The sequence below is a fragment of the Galleria mellonella genome, unplaced genomic scaffold (assembly GCF_026898425.1).
Source record: "Galleria mellonella isolate WM207_F2 unplaced genomic scaffold, CSIRO_AGI_GalMel_v1 utg132, whole genome shotgun sequence".
In the NCBI taxonomy this organism is placed as follows: domain Eukaryota; kingdom Metazoa; phylum Arthropoda; class Insecta; order Lepidoptera; family Pyralidae; genus Galleria; species Galleria mellonella.
In genome coordinates, this window is record NW_026441989.1 from 7,794,143 (window position 1) to 7,813,901 (window position 19,759).

General features: G+C 30.8%; 1 protein-coding gene across 8 annotated transcripts in view; it reads left to right on the forward strand.

Moving 5' to 3' along the window:
- LOC113518177 (very low-density lipoprotein receptor) overlaps window positions 1-19,759 on the forward strand; it is a 238,535-nt gene that overhangs the window by 143,937 nt on the left and 74,839 nt on the right. The gene's annotated exons all lie outside the window — the stretch shown is intronic.

Consider the following 19,759-nt stretch of genomic DNA (forward strand, 5'->3'; position numbering starts at 1 on the left):
GGATTATAGGGATGTATCAAGTCATAAACTCGATGTATATCGCACGTTATATACGTTACAAAATAATTATATTGATTAATGCTTATTATAAAAATAGATTTATATTAAGGCGCACACAGTAATGTTCGCAAGTGTAATGCCTACAAAACATTATTTTTAATAACATTGATACATCAGTATCAATGTTATCAAGTATTATAAATAACCACACTCGTTTGGAACCATTAGGGCTCTCCTCTTAAGACGTTTTCATATGATGAACGGAGTCCTTATTCAGAATTTAGCAGCATTTTATGCAATTTCTTAAGCTATGCATTAGTAAAGTCAGTTAGGTCAAGTTTTTTTGTTATGACAAATGCTTATGGCGTCATTCACGAAACAAAAGTATCAGAAAAATAAGTACGTTTACTGGTATCAAAAAAGATCCCTTAGACACAAAAAAAGGACTAACTAGCTGTATCCTGCAGCTTCATTCACGTGAATTAGTATATGAATCCTACGTGCTAAGTTAGGACATAACCTACCTGTATACCAAATTTTATTCAAATCCGTTCAGTACATTTTGCATGAAATAGTAATAAACATCCATTCATAGTTCGAAACCTATGCATTTGTTATATTAATAGGAAATAGAATCAAGTAGGTAAGAATAAACGTAATATGTTACTGTATTGCGCAGGCATCTATGAACGTGAATGATTTAAGGCGGGTGTCACGCTCGGGTCCCCCTAATTTTCACGTCGACTGAAAATTAAAGAAGTCCGACGTGGATCCAATTTCACGGCAACGGTAATATCATTAGAGACGTCTGACTTTCATTAACATTTATATGATTTCCGCGAGAGAAAACTTTGAGAGTCTAACTCCGAGTGTAGAACTTGCAGTGAAAGCGGGCTGAAATATTAAATGTGCTTATGTACTGAATACTCATATGTGAAGAGTATGGTCGCTAGTGTATTGACATGTTTTGAATTAAACATGTACTATTTGTTGAATTTATTGCATTTGACTATTTATTCAATGATGTTTGATTTGTACAGTGCGCATGATCTATATATTTGACAAACAGATGAAGTGTTAGTGTAGATAGTTAGGTATATTAAATAATCTAGTTAATTGTAGAAGTAAACAACAATTTCATATCGATTTTGTGTAGATACTACGCAATAAATGTTTGTTACTCAATCACGCCTAAGCATCTAAACGGGTTGGAATAAATGTATACAAATGGATCACATCTTACGTTATAAGAGGTTAATGATTAATTTTTTTAACTTGTTTAAACGGGAAACGGTTTGGTAAATTACAAAAGTATATATACTAATGTACAGAAAGCCATTTAGTACATTTTTGAGGCACTATAACATACCATATTTTACATTGTTTTATATTAAAATTACTTCACTATAATAATTAATACCGTAAAATTAAATTGGTAATATTATTCTTTGTTTCTTTAGTATAATTTTATTAAACAATTTTATTTTAGTTATATCGTAAATAAACATAAGAAAAGCTTTATTAAAAAATATTATCATAATAACATTTTGAAAACATGTATCATAATAACACACAAAACCTACCCATCAACATCCCCATACAAAAGCTTTGTGATCATATGTGTAGTCGTATGTATTTAGATATATAGGACATCAGTTCAGAGATAAATCAATCTCTCAATCTTCATATAGTCGTATAGAATTATTTGTGAAAAGCAATAACAGCTGGGGAATGGTCGGCAACTCGACAGTCGGCTATAGCATGGTCCATGCACCACAAATTGGAGGCAGGCCTCCGGCGGCTCCGTGCAAATTGAAAGCGTTCCCAAATTGCTGCAGACCTTTGTGTTTGTAACCAGGGCGGCTATGCCGAGAATCAATCAGGGTAATGGGGGTTTGTCCGAATCTGCTAGGATTAGTCGCGGTAAAGTGCTTCCACGGCTAGCGCCACGAACTTTTCAATCGCCCCACGGAGCTTTTGTCGAGCTGATTGAATGGACTCTATAAATATACTCCAAATTTGTATTGACTTTACCTTTTACAATTCTCAACCAACACGGCGACTGTTTATATAGTCGCTCGGTTTCCAGATTTTCACGTAATTTACTTACTACCCCGATTTTGGCCGGACTCGGTGCTCTATTTTCGAGTTTAATGCTGCAGTGGTAAGTTGAATTCGTGTTTTATAAAAAGGACGGTACCTACGATTAGTGTAATTGTGTTGCACTTATTATAATTGCGCAAACAAATAACACAGATATTTTGAGCTGTTCTTGACTATTAGTAAACTAAATACATGTATATGCTTGCTATAAGGATAAAATTAAATGTACTCCAAAAAAATTAAACAAAATCACTTACATTAATACTTTAAGTAACTTCTACCACAAGTCGCAGTCTCCTTTAATATATAAATAAACTTCAAGAAAATGACATTTCGCTACTCAATTCAACCTTTTGTTTGAAATGCAGGAGCTTTCCAATCTTCAATATTAGATTCAGAAGAGGTTAAAGTCACAGACCTCTCCTACAATATGCGATCAAATTGTTCTATTTGGGAACCTTTTCACATATACATGAGCAGGTGTCTTTGTCTTTTGGTAGGAGAGATTGCACTGATAGTTTATCTTAATTCAAATTTCTATTTTAATTTTGTTATAAACAATTAGTTCTCAGTGAATAACGTAAATTAGTCCAATCCAGTCAGAACGAGATACCGATAAGAAGATAAACTATAAGCTCACAAGCTTAGATATGTTTAGGTCATAACTCATTTATTTTATTATTAAAATACGATCATCATTTATACATTGCTAGCCGTTTAAGGAAGCTCCAAATTCCTCAGGGAGCTGTAAGGAGAGCTAAACTTGGAGTTTAGCTGCAGAATAGAATTGGAAATGAAGAATCAGAGATTCCAATAAGCAGTGGCCATGTGCTGACAATGAAACTCAAAGAAATGTTCTAGGCGGTGAATGAATCTGTCTGACAAATGCACGGTCTAATTACTCAACAATAATTTGAACACTCATCTCAAATACGTTACTGGGAGTGAGGTCTTCAGGGGGATAAGGATCCATTCGTAATAGCTATAAGTACAAAAAAAATCACCATTCAAACGTTGTTTATACCTACTTAGGTACTATAAATAACCATTAAATACAATTATACAGCTAAACACTAATCGCGTAGTTAAAATTTTTCAAACACATTTTCAAACATTGTGTTAAAAGAAGAAACAGAGAACATTGAATTGAACTAAGTTTGCACAGAAACATGCGAGCCACATAGAATAGTCACGAACTCAATTTGAAACAGATTGTACTCTAAACTAAAACGAATTGAAATTGTTAACTATGTCTAATTGTAATATAGAAAATATTGTACAATATGTAGAGCACGTACTTGGTCTAATTCGATCGTTATGTGTGCAGAACTGTGCCTGTAGTGTAGTGGTCTGGCCTGTAAAATGGTAGGTATGATCACGTAATCCCATATTCAGGCTTATACAGAGCATTTGGAGCGAGATGGTGTGCACCACAACGGTGCAGTACAAAGCTCTAATCAAAATATTTTGCCTAACAATTTGACTATGTATTAGTATATTTAAAGTTTTGTTAATTTGTATGTTTATTATGAAAATTGTTTTTTATCTTAAAAGCTACTAGATTATGTATGGGGCTTTATCAGCACAAGAGCAAGGTAAGAAACAAAATATTCATTCAACAAAGTTGATTGAGTCACAAGATTGTGTGCCACAAAAAAAAACCGACTTCAAATTGTGGCAAACTTGTTATTTCAATTTAAAAATTAAATTACTAAACTGATATTCATAAAATGTCTATGGGACCAATCTAAACGTATATCCTTTTAGAAAAAAAAATCCAAATTGGTTTATAACTGACAAGAGTAATGAGGTAATAAATATAAATAATTGCAACCGAAATGGTAACCACCTGCTTTTATTTAAGTCAGTTTATTACTTTTTATAATAATTGCCTCTTAATTTGTCGATTTAAATAGAATTATCGAAATCGGTGCACAATTAACAAAGATATTAACACTAAATTCCTTCTCTTTTTTGAAGTCGGTTGAAAAGAGAATTGTTTTGTCTACAACTTATCATTGCGATAATGAAATTGCGTTAGTTTATTAAGAACACGTGTTACGGGTGTGATGAAGTTGTATTTACAATATTATTTGAGATTTAATGATATAAACTGCTATTACGATTTGTGAAGAACTTAATAGTGTATCTACTCTTCGTAGAATAATTCTTTTGTTTAATAACACAACAAACAACAACGACAGTCAAAGGAAGAGAAGCTTGCATTTTTCGACTAATCTTTTGGGATACATATTTATATTATTGGTAATTTATCCTATATTTGACTAAAAAATATTACATTCGAAACAAGTTCACGCTTGTTTATAATATTTATAAACTATATTTTAATCATTGTAAGGCCAGTCTCTTAGGGTCAATAGATAGCGCTGATATTTATTAGATATTCGTAAAATTTCTTTTTTAAATTTAAATCTAAATGAAGCAATATAACTAGAAGAGTTTACTAATGGTCGTAGGTGGCTAGATACTTTAAGGTTTCTTTGTTCAAAACGTAGACTTTCAATAAGTCACCTTGCACTTCAAGCAGGCGACGCGACGCGACGTCTTAGCATACAAATGAAAGATGTTCACGAAATAAGTGCCTATAGTAAAGTGACGGCAAATAGACGGATTATTGGAATATGAGAGATTAGAAATAAGAGGATTATATGAAGACTTGTTTGGAACTCATTGCACGTTTTTATTTAGATGATAATTTATTACTCTTTATGAACTCCCTCTCTCTCACTGTTAAAGTAGCATCGCAGATGAACCAATTAGATACTGAGTTTATATATATAACATTTAATTATCTTTACATTTATAAAGAATCTTTGATTTTGCTAGAAGATCAATACTTCATTGATACCAGATACCAGAGGGAGACTTTGTACAAAAGTCGATTGCTTGGTTATTTTTGCCCCATTCTCTATCATGGGCGAAACAGTATACTCTGTTATGTCCATGGTACTGCTCATGTCTCTAGGCGACGGTTACCATTTTCCATCAGGAGAGCCGTCAGCTTATTTGCTATTCTAAGTTGTATAAAAAAAAAAGATAATTATTTATCTGGTAATTTCAAGATTCTGACATTTACATGTTCGGTATTTTATTCAGTATATTAAGAAGTTTAAAAACATTTCTAGTTAATTAGTCACTACTTCTTGTCATCCCCAAAAAGTAAGAGGCATCTAAAAGGAGAATAAAGCGCAATACACTAGTAAGAAAATTAGAAATAAAGTCCTGTCCCAAACCGTCTGACCACTTTGATAATAATAAGCTACACCCTTCTTTTATGAGGAAGCACTTGTGTGGGTTGTTAAGGGAGGAAGGGAAACTTAAGCGCGAACAAATATATACAATTTATTCATGAGATAGTTATATGAAATAACATTTACTCGTAGATAATTGTTTGATATAATATACAGATGTTTTTGTAGCTAAACAAAATAAATAACTATATATATAACTTACTCTGGTAAATATTAGTATTTTACATAAGTACATAATGTGGTTAGTATACCGGCCTGCTTGAGATAACTGGGGAGCGTTCCACACTATTTGTCCACTAATATTCAAAGCCGGCTAAAGCAGCGACAAGCACACGTGCCGTTTACAAGTGGGCTCCTTTGAAATTCCGCAATAGTGCTAATTAAGTGTAAAGTGTAGAACTAATTAGAGTGCTAGACGAACAAAAGCTTACGTGTGCTCTCTTATTAAATACGCTCGGTAATGTAGGGTGCCGAGTTTGTAGGCGTTCAGTTACGGTAATTTAGAGGAAGTGGAAACACTTGTTTGCTTCGTGATTACTCGATGTTTCTAATACCTTTAATAATAAATAATTATTAGTCTTTATTTGCTAAAATGCTTCTCTGCATGTACAAGGTAGCTACATCTGCTTTTCACAAAATATTTTATTAATAGCTTGTATTTTGTAAATTATTGCTGCAGCATTGATTATAAATTATTTCAGCTACTTATCGTCCACTGATGAACATACATTTTGAAATCCTAGCGTTGACTATTCCACATCCAGACTATGATATGATGATCAACAGTTACAGAGAAAAATTTAACATGTACATAGTTAACATATTTGCCTATGCAAAATATGATTGTATTAATACTTTTGGATTACTTTTGCATTTCTTTTTTTTCGCAGATGAATTATTATTATCGAAACCGTCGATATATGGAAATGAGATACCATCGGGATTCCACAGTAAACGTTTTAAATAATGTAGCAGATCTCTTTAATGAATGCGGCGATGAGTGTTAGATTGGGACCATAAAATAGGCACTAATGAATTAATATTGAATAAGCTGTTAGGTATTTTATATGTGCTGTTTACGTTCAGATAGAGGTATAGTAATTTAATACAGGTATAATAATTTCTAAAAAATGTAATAATGTTTATTGACAATATTATAAAGGTATGTTAGTGTTCTGAATGTTAAAATTTTCGATATAGGTCATTATTTGGCATTATCATCATCACCACTTACAACTCCATACTCGGTCTCTTAAATAAAGAAGAGAATATTAATTTACAATCTACTATTACATACCTCGCAGACTAATTGATTTCACATAGGATTTTGTTCCAAATTTTCCTTTTCTTGCACTGCTGTATTGTGCTAAGTCCTCTTAATCGTCTTTACGACACCCAGGAGATGAAAACAAGTGGTAGCACATTGTATACTGACTTTATTACCACACGGACCGATTTTGTACAAAGTTGTTTGAAATTATAACAGAGGGTGGCACATAGATATTTTATTGCGACCTTTTTGAGTAATATTCTTTGATACAAATCAGAAACGCATTGTCACGTACCAAGGGATTAACTGAACGCGCTTGAAAAAATATTTCATTCCACGTGACGTGATCCGCAGAAAGGAACGTGATGCCGGGTCGTGTACAACTGGCGAAACTTTATAATCAGTTCAATCCTGTGACGTTAGCTACGAACGTGTTGTTTGAAAACAAGAAAACTTTGTGCCTTCCCATTTTTACTTCTCTGTATTCCCCCCTACAGTGCGAAACTGAATCCTAATTGAATTGTAATGGTATTTCTGATATACCTTCTCATTTCGTGCACAATATTGTTCATTTTTACTATGCATTTTTTTAACAATTTGTCTTTGTAATGTGTCTACGAAGTATTTGGACGTACAATGACATTTTGTTGCTATTTTTTGTGGAGAAAAATTACTGTAACTATAGTTTTATAAACAAAGTGTACAAGTAACAACAACGTAGTAGTAAAAAAATAAAAGTAAAATGAATGTTCGAAGCTCGCATGTGCTTGTGTGTTCGTAATAATGATATTTATTGATCCCGTTCAAATGTAACTGAGATCTATCTATCCTGGTTTTCTGTGTAATACTAGTAGGTATTTTGTGAATCGCATTTGTTCTTTCTTTCTAGCCATTTTGCAATAATGATATGCATTCTTTTAACTCTATAGTTACTGTAAATTTATAGTAATTAATTTTAGCTTCTTTTTATGTTTAAAATAAAAGAAATTCTCATTTTTCAATCGCTTGTATTTTACCAATTTTGATAATACTTTTTATAATGATAAATTTTACTTCTATGTTTTTGTCATAGTTGAACTCGCTGATTAATTCTTTACGAGCAAAATGTTTATAATCACTCCATACTAATGTACATTCCATGCAAACAAAGGTAAGTTTTGCTTCTATTTCTGTATAAAGTGACAGTTTTTCAATCTTTTCTCATGAATACTTTTATTTAAGTCTAACCACATTGTAACGATCAAAAGGCCGCATGACGTTAACGGACCTTGGTTTTTATACACCCTTTATCAGATATCAATTGTATAAAGGGTCTCATACAAAAAACTCGAAAGTGACATTGATTAATGAAGAGTGGACAGGCGCTATTATGGCTTTTGTCACTTTTATAAATTCCCCTAAATACAGGCATTATCTTTTGATTGGGCGATAAAGTAATATAATTATATTATGGGCTGTACGTTTATTAATAGTTACATTACTGTTTGCGTCCGCGGCTTCGTCCGCGTGGTACTCAGATCGAACCTTATTCTTTTGGTTCTATTATTATCATTTTTGTATATCTGTATTTCTAAAAGTTTACCGACTTCACCCTAACAATTCTGTAGTGTAAAAGAAAACACATAATGTAATTTATACACATACAATAAATCTCGATATGATGTCACATCTAATTGAAACAAATCTTTTCAGTTATAAGATATGCATGAAATATATACGTGTAATATAAGTATACAAATTACAGAATGTCTCTTCCCTGCGACTGAATAATGTATTAAGTAGCAGGTATGAGATTACATTTGAATTTGATTTTATCAAAAGTTAAGACGTTGATTTACATTTCTATATAATACTCTTATTTTACAAAAAGAAAAAAGATTTTTTTTTTTAAATAGACCTAGATTAGTTCACTTTATAATACAGGTTTAAATTAAACTTATGTAATAATTTATATTTAGTGAAGTAAATAAATTAAATTTGATGTCATATGTATTTTAATTCCTATAATTTTCTAGTCTCTTAATGAAAATACTGTACCTACTAAATATGTGCATTGTTATTCTTACACCATCATTATTAAGGAACTGCATAGTATAAGGACAATGGATTGAAAACAAAGTTATTTATGTAAGTTAAACAACGAAGATTGTGTAAATTAACTACCGCGTCATGAAAATAAGTTAAATAACAGTTGTATTAGTTATTGGAATGCGTAAAAGGAGCAACTTTTATTTATAAAATTTTAATTTCTTTGTCGCAACGTGTAACTAAGGAAAAGGTAAGTAGTATTTTATTAATGAAATGAATTATATTTAAAAATCATGCGAGATATTTTTACTGTAGTAAACAATAATTCTAATATCGGATTATAGAAGAACTTTTAAAAACAATATCAATATAACATATACAGAAATTACTAATAATGTTTAAGTACCTACTATATTATTACAGTAAATGAATAGTAACAAAAACATGTTAGTAGATATTGTATCTGTATCGTTTAGTAAATGGTTATGTAATAAAAATTACAGATACAATACCTACTTGACTGATTAAATGCAGCAAAAAGTAACAGGTAAACCATGAATGCGATCTTGTTAACTATAACGAAAACGTGTTACACAGGGAACCCTAACCGCGTAGTTCGCGTATACTGCTGGCCAATTTATTTGTGGTTAAGTGAGCACAATAAATTTCTCAAATGGCCCGTACTTACACCGACGAAGGCTGTCTGCTATTTATTTCCTTAGTCCGAGGTTTATTGTTGAACCTGCGAACGTATTGTAGACAATAGAGGTTAGATTTGTCGCGTGATGTGATAATAAAAACCACGTATTACGACGTTTTATGGCGCTTTCTTTTATAGTGCAATGAAAAGTTGTATCAAAGAACCATGAATTGCTGTTCTTTGTTGACCCTCTTAGCGTATAATAAAGTTAATTTTGTTTTCGTTGTTGGAATTCTTGAAAGGCAAAAAATTAATGGAGAGTAAAGTTTCGTGTAAAAATCGCTAATTGCGTCGACGCTGTTGATGGAGTTGATCTGGTAAACAATTACGGTTGTTTGTTGGATTTAAAACATAAAAGTGAACGCGATGAAATTTTCTGTGTCAAATAATAAGGATTTTGGTCGTTCATTGAATGTTTCTTAAAAACAAAGCGGTGAGTCAGTGCTGCGATCAAGCAATCATTCGTAAATTCCGCAAACCAAATACACAAAGACTCTTCCCCGTTTATTTACTCCCTACATACACACAGTTGAATATTAATGGTTTCTAGTTGTAGTCCAGTTAAATTTCCTTTACTTAACAATATAGAGATGGGATGTTTAAATAAAATATAGCAATTCTTTGTTATCAAAGTGTGAGTTTATAAATACATACCCAACATAAGCATATTTTTATCAGTATTATTATTATTATTGAAGTTTATGTTATAAAAAGCGAAGAAGGTTTTATTTAAAATAAAAGTGATAGCATTAATGAAACTGAACAATTTTATACATAATCCGATCGATTTCTTCGAAAAGTTCCGTAAGACATTTTATTGTTTTGATTATGTTTCTTGAAAAAGATATTTAGTATCATTTGTAACATGACTATATTTAAGATTAGTATATACTATACCAACATAAGAAAATAACAAATTTCTATTTATTTCTTTAATCCAATTTTGCGCCTATTTAGGAGCAAAATTAGATTAAAAACTTTAAAAACAATGAAAAATGTATGGTCCTATCCTGATATCCGATAATATCCTGATACTCTGTATGTATCCTGTATACTACTAAGAAATCAAAAGAAAACACTTCGTTCTGTAAACATACCTCGAGGATACAATTTCTTCTTATTACCAAGCAGTAATAAAAATAAGGCGTTTACAAAACGTTAATGGCCGGCGTTAACGTCCATGTTTATGCACAAGCACGTTAACAAGACAGCATTACACTGCAGTGCAAACTTTGTGACACAAACTTTATAATTAATGTCCTGCTTTATAATTTGCCCACCGTGTGTTGTATTAAAGTTGTTACATAATATTCACCAGGTAGTGTTAGCTGCGTTCATTTATTGCCCTTAGCGCACTATAATGTTCGGAACTTTATCTTTCATTACTAGGAGTGAGTTAAACCAAATTAAACTATTTGTATTTATTTATATGAAAAGGAGGCATATGGCTAATTTGATTATAGCTGATCATGAAAGTTCCCATGTAGTATTTATTTGATAACGCAACTGCAGGTAGTTTGTTGTAAGTTTTTGTATATATACGAATATGTACATAAGTTTCTTCAGTCATTCGTAGCAACCAAGCTTGCCGGGTTTTCAAGCGACTATAAAAATAAGAAAGGTTTATCAATGTATTGATTTTTATCAATATTATATAGTAGCTGTCTGCTATCTTACTGTCTAAAAATTATAATAATATACGTAACAAAGTCACAAAAAACCGGATTATAAAATGTACTTGTTTGTAGATTGATAAGGTGTGGTCGTGTTTGTTTTTTACCATCGTTGCCCACAGCACGTTTAAGACAAATCTAACGACATTCCACTTAGGAGCATCCATCAAGACATCTAGGCTAAACGTTACGCTAAACTTCTGGATATATTTACATAAGTAACATGTAGGTTAGTTATGTAAATATATATACTAGCATATACACGTAATACATTTTTAGTGAGTTAAGTAAAATCAGTAACATAAATAAATGTTAAACAAAACCTGTATTTTGTGGTCTTATTTCAAAGAGATTTGAAACATATAGTAGATTGCAATTTGTTATAAAATAGTATTCAAAAAGATGTAATGTGTCAACATAAGTGAATAATTAAGTATAAGAACTATTGTTAATAAACGCGTTCACGTTTTTTTTATTATTTATATTATAGTAGAGTAAAATACCTATTTAATTTATATTTATTTAAGAGAAAAGTATAAATAACTTAGGCGGAATTAAAGCCGCAGTCATGTTGTGAATTAGGAGGAGCAATTAAGATAATATTAATGTGTGGATGTTGTTCATGTTTGAGCTATTTAATCTAAGTGACATGACTTGTGCTTGTGCACTAATTATTGATAATGATCTATATTTTCCATTAAAATTGAAGTAGGTATAAACGTTTTTAAATAATATATTCGATAAGTAATTTTTTATATGATGATTTAATTGTTTATTTGCAAATTTTATTTATAAAGTAGTTTTTTACCTATGACTTCGTCCACCTGATTTGGAAAACATATTTAAGCAAAAATGATATGACGAAGTTTAATGAGAGCAATAAAAGTCAACACAATAATTTTGAGAAATTTTGTTTGTCTATATGTTTGTTTTGGCATCATACAAAAACTTTTACGCCAAATTAGATGCAGTTTTGTTCCAGAAGGTCAAAATACAAATCTAATATATGTTTCATTTTGATAACTGGTCTATTTTATTGAACAAAGTTGCAGGAAAAAACTAGTTTTTAAATAAAAGTGATGTTAATGAATAGTAATGAAAATGCACCATTAACTCTACTAATGTGAGAATTTGTTTATTATTCCATATTTAATAATTGTAAGTTTTATTAAAATTTGTTGCGGCCTGCGACTATAATATTAGGGTTCGTAAAATATGCGATAAGTTTTTAGATCCTAATTGGATACCAACTACCTCCTTACGTTAGCAAAACAGTTTCCGTAGCCCCAAAGTTACAAATTGCCTATTATGTTTATAATGAAATTGTTTACTGAATTTTCATTTAAAAATGTTTTCACTAAAATACAAAAATTTTATTTGACTCTTCGTGCATATTTGATTTTGGCAAAAACCCTAAACTTGGTATAGAATACGCTCTCTTTTTAAAATAAGTGTAATATATAAAGGCATTGTTTTATTATGTAAATTATTATTACGTTATTTAAAAAAAATCTTTAAACTTTAAGAAAAAAAAGGTAAGACGAAGTAACTTTTGATCTTAAACTTCTGAGAAGGCTATAGAAAATTATATTTCTTATTACCTATTTACTTACAAACAGGAAATAGGAAAAAGTATTACTTGGAAAAATATAATTTCAACTGTTTTGACGTCAGTATTGTGCAAAGCTTTTTGTTCGCTCTTCCCTCTGGGGTCACCTTGAGCATCTGTGGTCTTTCAATCACTACAGCACAATGTTTTATATCCTCAATCTGTTCAAAGATTATTTAGTAGTATGTAAAAGTAATTATTATAGATATCAAGACAAAAAACTTATAAACCACGTAACTTGTATGTAAGACTGAAATAATTAGTACATTAAATATGTATATATGTAGTATAATAAATGTAAAAACTAAAACTGCGCAGAGATGTTGTATCTCTGTGCATCTTCTACCGAATTTATCACGGGGAGTGCTCTGAGGAATTGTTCGGTTTGATACCTGCTGCTGATTTTCACCACCGTACAACCCGCCATAAACTAAAGTTTCATCCGAACCATCTGGACCAGTGGCTATCGTCCACCGTGTGTTTTTCAAGCTACTTTCTTCCACGCACAACCACTTTTTGGAATCAACTTCCAGCAGCAGTATTTCCGAACCGATACGACATCGTAACCTTTTAGAAAAGAGCATATTTCTTTTTCAAAAGCCCGGCAGCACACGTGCAATGCCGTTGGTGTTGCGGGTGATCATCACTTACCATCAGATGAGCCGCATGCTTGTTTGCCCCCTGTGTTGTAAAAACAAAAAAAAAATTATAATTAATATTAACAATTTTGCTAATATTATAATGGTGAAAGTATTATTATTTCTTTGTTTTTCATTCAATTCAATGAATAATCTCGATCATGCGAAAGTTGTAGATAAACACTAGTTTTCTGTAATATTGAAAGAACAATACAAATAAGTTTTAAATACTTTTAAAAAGGTACAATTTAGAGAAAATTTGTATAAAATTAAAGAAAAAAGCTTTGGTTGCTTGAGATAAACATGATCGACTGAAATAGGGCGCGAATGGCTGAAACGGATGCTGTGGCCCGAGCGTCTACTGATGAAATTACACAAATGCTAATGAAAGTAGAGCTGCTCCGGCGAGATTAACGTCCTCGTCTCAAATTGGACTCATTTGGGGGAAATTCTGTCTTACCTGGCATGTCTGCAGGTTCCCTACAATCTTTTTATATTAAAATACATTAAGGTAACGAACAAAACTTGGTGCAGACGATTTTATTACTGATTTTGCACTGTCAGACGCAGTGGAACTTTGTATCATTTAGTAATGTTTTAAAGTTATTCTCTCTCCTTACCCTCGAAGATCGTAGAACAATGTTGAAAACTTAGATACATTGTACACCTGTCATTGTATATAAAACAATACAACATAGACATGAAAAGAAAAGATTAAATTATTAAATTTACTAAGATTTTATAATTTACTACCACTGTATTTATATCACACCCAATCGGCCTAGTTATAGTAGGCTGATTTTCTCTTTTATTGAAACGTTCTCTGTAATTTTACTGCTTAAAATTTTACTATTCTTTTAATTATTCATTTTTTTATATAAAACTGTCAGTATAACTTTTCAACACGAACCGGCGTTTTCTTTCTTACAATCAGTTCACAATAACAGCTATGCAAACACAACTGTTTCACGGCAGAATTACGGATGTGACAGAGGTATCCAAGCAAACGATTTTTGTACAAAGTCTCCGTTCAATACATATTAATCCATACTGTGTCCTTTTTAAAAAAGAAGAATGATCCTATAAAATTTCATAAAGATTGATTAAGCTGTTAAAGCGCTAAAAAGTAACACACAAACTCACTTTAAAATTTTACCAGAGGGAGACTGTACAAAAGTCGTTTGCTTGGGTACCTCTGTCCCATTCGTGTTTTAACCGTGAAGCAGTTGTGTTTGCATGGCTGTGTTTCGGTTTGAAGGGTGGGATATGGCATGAATTTACAGGGTACAGAGGAACAACACCTGACTCCTCAGGAATGGCAACGCATGGGGGGTATCATGGGCGAAACAGTATACTCTGTTATGTCCATGATACTGCTCATGTCTACATACAGTAGGTACAAATACTTGGGCATTTTATATAGTATACTCTGTTATATCCATAGTACTGCTCATATCTATAGGCGACGGTTACCACTTTCTATCAGGCGAGCCATCAGCTTGTTTGCCATTCTAAGTTGTATAAAAAAAATTATAATGTTAGTACGGATTATATAGGTACTTATGTGTTATAACGTAGACAGGAATTTCAAAATAGAATATACCTACATTTGTATGCAGCGTCTGTATTGCGTAGGTTTTCTGTTCCTTCAATTATCCTTTTATCATCGCTACCGCTATACCTATTATGCCGTAACGTCAAAGAGAAATTCTGTTGCCTAAAATGCTTGTATCTAGAATGTAGAGTACATTTATTATAGCAGAATATAGAGCTACGAGGGTGTGTTAGTTTTATCTCAAGTACTAAAATCTCTGTATATTATTTTATTACGACTATATTAAAGATATCTCGTAAATAGGTAGGCAATTTTCAAAGTGAGTTTTGAAATATTATAATTAATATTCATTATACTATCAAAGGTAAACATGCCCGTCATTACATGACTATTATAAATACATAAACGTGTATATATATATATATATATATATATATATATATATATATATATATATATATATATATATATATATATATATATATATATACATATATATATTATATATATTGTCAAAATCATTAAAGTTAAGAATAAATAATTGTCAAAATGAGTTAAATTTAAGAATAAACAACGCAAATTGCGTAAATTTACTTTTTTAAGTCATTTCTAAATAAGCGATAGACAAAACGAACAATAATTATAATATAGTTTCTAACGCAAGTTTGTATGACATTTAATAAATTGACATTGCCTAAGATAAAAAAAAAAAAACAATTTTCGTGAAAATATAAAACTCAATGTACAGACTCTTCAATCCTCATAATTTTATATAAATTATGTAGGTATAGAAGTTAATTATGGCAATTTGACATATCCCGAAATAATTATGTTGTCTACTTGTATATTAAACATAATCTTTGCTTTTCAACAAATGTATTTGTAATTGTAATGTTCAAGACACGAGCAATAACAAACGGAACATAATAGGATTTCACCATATATTGGAGTTCCCATCGCAACTAGATTACACGAAAGTACTTAAATGGGTAAATGAATATAAGTACTTAGTACTTATTGTGTATTTCATGTACCTACACTTACATTTCTATTTAAGAACAAATATAAAAGGATAATTAAATAAATTGTACCTTTTCTATTTTATATTCCTTTAAAGGGGACGTTAACTAATTAAAAAAATAACATGAGATATTTTTTATTGCCCCCCCCCCCCAAATATTGTTGAGATTTTTCTCGACCTCACCCCCCCTTTCTCAAACTCACATAATTAATAGACAGCCCCAAAAGATTGCATTGGAAGAATATTTTCCTTTTATAATAAGGAGGAAATAGCATGCAGTATTAATCATTCTTCGTAATATGACGAACCAAGAAACCAAAAACCAAAGCTTTGCGGTTGAGCAAATTACATGAAAAATATTCACAGACGGTTAATTTTAATTAGTGCTGAAGTTTTTTTATTTCCCACATTGTGTGATAGTAACAATATTTCAAGTATTTGTATTAATGAAGTGTACATAGCATGTGTTTTTATATATAACAGCATAAGGATTATAAATACTATCATTAAAGCTCACACAATGAAACAGTAATGTATTTTTATCTGTAAGTAATATACCAATCGACTTGTTAGCCATCTTTTTTATTATATATAATATAAATATGTATGAGTATAATGATTCGGTGCTGTCCGTCCTTTAATCTCAACTCTGTGAGTGTTTATTTCATATTTTGTCCGTATTGTCCCTTGCCTTAATGAAACTCGTCTCTTTCTTTGTTTCCTGTTTCTGTTTATATTTAAGGATAATTATATTTATATAAATAATATCAGAGTTACATATACGCTAACTGTATACGTTATTGGACACTTCAGAGACTTGTATTTTGAAAAAGAAAAAGTAAGTTCATTACTTGAAAAAAAAATCTAATTGCATTTAGAAGACACACACAAGATTTAAGGAATTTTATTATCCAAACGTTTGACATATGGGAAAGTAAAAATATGTAAATATTGTTTCGATTTGGGAGCATAGTCATAATTATCACCATTCCTCATCATGACAATTAAATGTGTATCATATTAATATTATGGATCAACTGTCTTGACAGAAAAACGAATTTTATGGGCTTGTCATTTTGTATTTGACCGTAAGAAATCTTGAAAGGGAACAACTTGTATTAATAGTTTGTAGTTTAGATCCAAGTAGACAGTATATAATAATATGTAATAATATAATTTGTCAAATACAATTAAATAATAAATCAAAACACCTATATTCTATGTTATTATTAGAATAGTTGTATTCTAATTCAATGGAGGTAAGTCCGATGACGTTAAAATATATTTGCGATTATGTTAGATTCAGTTTACATAGCGTATTCCTAATTATTAGTTTTTCCGTAAGGTTTGTTATAATATTTACCTGAGGTCAAATGCTTGTATCTATATTTTAAATTTCATTCTAAATGTTATTTTAATCACAATATAGAGTTTATTTAGACCATTATCGTGAGTACGTTCTACTCGTTAATGTTACTGATTAAGATACTTGATTTATTAAGAATTATTTACTAATTTAAATTATAAATATTTTGTGAGCTAAAATATTATTTATTAATTTGTGTGGAATATTTGAAACTAACATGGCATGGGCAAGACATTTTTTGTAGAACGAGGGTTGCAATCAAGAGGGTCCGCTCAATGTTAAGTATACCGCAACCCATGAATCTTTACCAATACCCGCGGCATTCGTGTGTTATTGACGTATCTCACCCTTAAAGTTGGAACACAATATGCAAGCAAGCTTCGAAGCGATGTTAATACTTAAAACGACTTTGTTCGTATAAGCTTCATTGTAAGTATATGGCGTAATTAAAAAATATTGTAAATGCAAAATAATGAAGTGCACAAATAGACTTATCTCCTGGAAAGGTTCTTCTAGTTTGTTCTTACTAATGCCATGTCTATATTTTCTTTTTTAATAAATTGATGAAAATAGAATGACGAACGAATAGAACGCTATTGGTTATATCTCATCGCGAAGAATCCACCAGGAATTATTAATGATGTTTTCCAAAGACAACGATCCCTTCTCCTTAATCTCTTTGTGTTAGAAATTAAATTTGACACATAAATTTTTTATGTCGGTTGGATTCAAACTCGGGACCGATGTCTTACGAGCAGGGGTTGCAAACCAACTGGGTCATGACTCTTTTTGACTGTGTAACTATTTAATTTTGCTGAGCTTTACGAATTACTTATGTTTGCACCGAGTTTTGCTGTAATTATTTATGCCCTTTTCACCGAAAGAGCTTTAATGTGAAAGTCATGTTGTTTGTATTGGGTCATGATATCTCAATAAATTAAATCTATTTTTCCTCGACTGTTGAGTTGGTAATATTGAAAAGTTAACTTTAAAATAAAAATGTAAGTAGATAGATGCATTTATTAAAATATATGGATGTTTAAATTCAATTAGCAATTGTCTGAAATTTTGTCAGTTTGAGTTTCATATTAGAAATTATTTTAAAAATAGAAGAAGAGGTAGGACGTATTGGTTATATCAGAGTTAGCTACGTCCACGTAGAACCTCTGATATTTACTATCAATCGGGCTATATGCTTCTTTGTTACCACTGCGATATAAAATTAAATAAATAATATGTGAAAAAAAAAACAATTTAGTCGCCAGACGAAATAAAAAAATAATAATGGCGTGACTTGTTATCGAGCTTAAGTTTGCCATTGATTGCATATCATCTCAAATTACTCGACACTCTAGAACGAAGCAAGATTTTCTTCAGTGGAAACTTAATGATGTTATTGTTACTAATTATTTATATTCTGTTTACTTATAACAGTGCGTACCTAATTGCAAAATAAATATTTGACTTTTGATTCTGTACTCAAAGGGTCTGATCGTTATTGTTATAATAAACTTATTGTTATTACAATGCTGTTTCTAAAACGGTTTTAACTGATTAACGAATTGAAATACACACTTATTAGAAAATTATATGCATTGTGACTGTCAGCATAGTAGTGACGTAAATTTATAAAAATATAATTATTTATAACTAATACTTTCTAGAAGTTTTTAGGCAAGGTTGACTACATAATTAAAGAAGAAAAGTAACATTCTTCATATCTTAATATACTATAGAACTCAAGCACTACCTCTTGTTTCACTAGATCGATACTTATAAAATATAAGTCAGTTTTTCATTTGGACTGATATCTATCTGATTGTAAAATTTTATAATAATCTGTTTATTTATTTTGTCATGACGATTTTATAAACAGACGGATAATAATTTCGAAAACAATTGATTTCACTATTTATTTCTTGAGTCATTATATTTATTTATTACAAAATATGTTCGGAGAAGTTAAAAAACTCACACGAATATTCATACTAATAACTCGCCGAGTTCAATTGGTCTCCCGTGTTGAAAGCGTAATATTAACATATAAGTACATTTCATAGACGGGTTATACAAAATAAATCCTACTATAAAATCATAAAAAGTGGTCTTCTGGTCTATCTACATTTCATCGCCATCGTTATTTTCTGTTAACACCCTAATTCTGAGTAAGACTCACTACGTACTTGTTAGTGGTGAAAATGAGTCTGTCTGTCTGGATGTACATTTAATCCAAATTGGATTGTATACGTATAGTTCTGTAGGTACCTTAGAAACATCTTCATAAACTTTCAGTATTAAGGGATTTAACACAACGAATTCAATATTATCTCACCTGTACCTTAATGTATCAAGTTATTTTATAACTGAAAGTGAATATCGTTCCATCACTGTCAAACATATTTGGTGTTTGAAATGTAAGAGAGGCAATATTTTTTGTACCTACTCCGGTATACTTGATCGGTAATCTCGTAAATTTAGGGAACTTTTAATATTAAGTCGATATTTCATAAGATGTTAGGCTATA